This window comes from Protopterus annectens, chromosome 6.part0, assembly GCF_019279795.1.
Source record: "Protopterus annectens isolate FY-2018-M chromosome 6.part0, PAN1.0, whole genome shotgun sequence".
Taxonomy (NCBI): domain Eukaryota; kingdom Metazoa; phylum Chordata; order Ceratodontiformes; family Protopteridae; genus Protopterus; species Protopterus annectens.
The window spans coordinates 1,687,677,082-1,687,680,386 of NC_056737.1; positions in this window are offsets into that span (position 1 = coordinate 1,687,677,082).

Here is a 3,305-nt window from a genome sequence, read left to right on the forward strand (position 1 = left end):
AGCCTAAACAGTAAGCTGCCCTCTCTGGAAGCACTCCTCAGCTTGGAAGATGTTGCCATCTTTACAGTCAATGAGACCTCGTTCAAGGCCATGGAGAGCACCTCGGCCGTGCAGGGCTACAATGCCTTCCACATGTTCAGACCACAAAACAAGCTTGAAAGAACCAAAGGTAGAGGTATATCCATTTTCATTAAATTCAAATACACCTAATTTCACTAGTGAAACAGTATGGTCCAAGTAACTATAGGCAAAAACACCCTAAAACATCATAGCTAGCTACAGATCCCCCCAACTTGAACCAGGAGAAACACACCACCTACCTGGACTTGCTGGAATTGCTCAGTATACAGCCAAACACCTTGGGCATGGGAGATATCAACTACCCATTCATTGATTGGGCTATTACACAAGCACAAACATGACCACACTGAGGTTCCTGGACTTGTTAACTCAAATGCACTGGAACAGTTAGTCTGCACCTCAACAAGGGGCTCAAATATCCTAAACCTAGTACTTGCCAACATGGAGGGATACTGCACTATCCCCAGTCCCCCAGTGAACTGCCTTTTCTAGTTAAGTCAGACAATAAATCTATCTTGTTTGAAATAAAGATCAGACATGACACCCCTACAGGAGCAAAAAAAAAATGTTTCTGTAAAGCAAACTATCACTTCCTATGTAATGATATAAATGGTTTCAAAGCCCCTGCTAACACAGGCAATGACTCCTATGTGGAGAAGTACACAAACACCCTATATAGCCACTTAAGCAAATGTATTGACTCAGCAGTACCTAATATGATTAAAACTAGGTCCTCTCACAAAAACAAGCCACCCTGGTGGACTGCAAGTATTAATAAGTTATATAAAAAAGCAAGAAACTGATATCTAAGAACAAGAAGAAATGTACTCAGCAAGGGAAGACTACACCACACAGCTTAAACAAGCAAATTAGAAATGTTGTAAAGTCCTCTAAAGCAAGTTACGAGACTAGACTGGTGTCCCTGGTTAAAGACAATCATAAGGCATTCTTTAGCTGTGCCAGAAACCTCAAAGGGAATGCCCAGCTGTGTGTTGAACTTATAGTGGGTGATACCACTCACATGGAACCTGAAGAAATTGCCAACCTGTTGGCTGACAGATTTGATGACAATTTCATCCCCCTATCCCACCAGCCATTCCCTCAGCATTCTTGACACCTGTCCTCTACCATTTATCTCCAAAGAAGAGGTTATTCAAGCACTCTCCAAAGCCAAAAAGATTGCCTCTATGGGACCAGATAACATACCTGGCTGCATACTAAACAATCTAAAACAAGATGAAGTGAAACCGCTTAGCTGTCTCTTTAACTGCAGTCTGAGCACTGGTTTTGTGCCAGAGGACTGGAGAACAGCAACAATAATCCCCTTGCATAAAGGGAATCTATCAACTGACCCTGGGAACTATAGACCCATTAGCTTAATCAGCCTATCTGCAAGGCCATGAAAAGAATCATCATAGACCTTATCAACCAGGACATAGGCAGCCTTCTAACTCTTGACACAACTCAGTTTGGTTTCTTCAGGGGTAGAGTTTGCTTACTAAACCTGATGAACTTCTTTGAGAAAGTCAGTAAAAGCCCCGGATGAGGGTAAAGTAGTACACACCACCTGTCTTGACTTAGCCAAGGCATTTGACACAACTCCCCACTCAGGGATCATTGAGAAACTCTCCCAGCTGGGTATCAACAAATTCATCACTAGATGGGTAGCAAACTGACTCACTGATAGAACACACACTGTTAAAGTCAGAGATTCCACCTCCTTCTGTAGACCAGTTACTAGTGATGTACTACATGGATCTGTACTGGGCCCTCTACTGTTTGAAATTTATTTTTCTGAAGTCTAGTCAAAAGTTGATGGTTTTTGAAAACTGGGAGCAATCATAGAGTCCCTCAATGATATCATCAAATTACAGAAGGGACTGACACAGACACACGATTGGTGCCAGAGCCATGGGCTGAAACTAAAGGTAAAGAAATGCCTCATCATCCCCTTTGGCAGACAAGTAGCCCCTGCTAGTTATGATATAGAAAGCAGCACTCTAAGCTCAAACACAGTGGTGTGTGACTTGGAAATGCAGGTTGATAGCAATCTAAACTTTGATCACCATGTGTCCACAGCAGTAAGGAAAGCCTTCTACACTGCCCATCTCATAAATAATAGTATTGCATTCAAGACCATAGAGGTCATTACTCCATAGTACTCTGTGCTTATCAAACAACTGATTGAGTTCAATGTTCCCTTCTGTATGTACCTCACCATACACCTAAAGCAGTTGGAGAGACCACAAAGGTTTCTAACCAAGAGAATTCAGGGCCTCCAAGACATGACCTACTTGGAAAGACTGAAAGCTCTATCACTGTACTCTATATCATACAGGCTTCTGGGAGGCAACCTGTGCTTGCCTTACAGAGCAGTCTCTGACCCTACCCTAATGGAAATACTGCACATCCACAAATCAAATGGGACAAGAGTCACTCCCTCCAGAGATCTCAACCTGGCCTGTGACATTAATAGAACTTGTGCAAGAAACAGGTATGTCTCCCAGAGATTGCCGCTCCTCTGGAATAAGCTCCCACTTCTTGTGCAGCAGAGCTCCTCAATGACCATATTTATGTGCCACTTTGACAATTGGATGAGAAACCACAAATTCACCCCTGCCTCATGGAGAGGTGCATTCAGTGCTGATCACAGTGTAGCGCTGCAAATAACAACCATCTATCTAAGTTTAGCTAGGGTACTTGGGATTTTTATATCACTAAGCTTGTAAATGCCCTAGGTCCATTAGCCTAGAAACATCCTATGAACCTATAAATTGTCCAAGGGATTTTGTTTCTCCTCAGCCAGTTTTGGCAAAAAACAGAGTATAACAGCCTCAACAAAACTCACGTAAACATAGCTTTAAGAAGAAGTGGCAAGGAGGTTCCAAAAAGAAGTCTCAAAACTCCCCAAACCAATGAAGTCCAACCAGTCTCAAGGACTATTCAAGAGACCTTGTGAATCCCACTCCCACTCCGACCCTGGCCCCTTTTTTCTCCCAGAAAATTTGAGTCACCATTTTTCCCTTTGGCAACAGACTGTTTCAGACAAATGGGTTCTGAAAATGATTCACTGGGGTTGCAGATGGCAGTGGATGAAGTACCTCCTTTACAGTGTGTCATTCCTCATCCTACAGACCAGAGTCTTTTCTTTCCACCTGTCCGTCATCACATGCTGTCCCAAGAAGGGATAAAACCAGTTCCTCCTTCGCAGGTGGGAAAGTGGT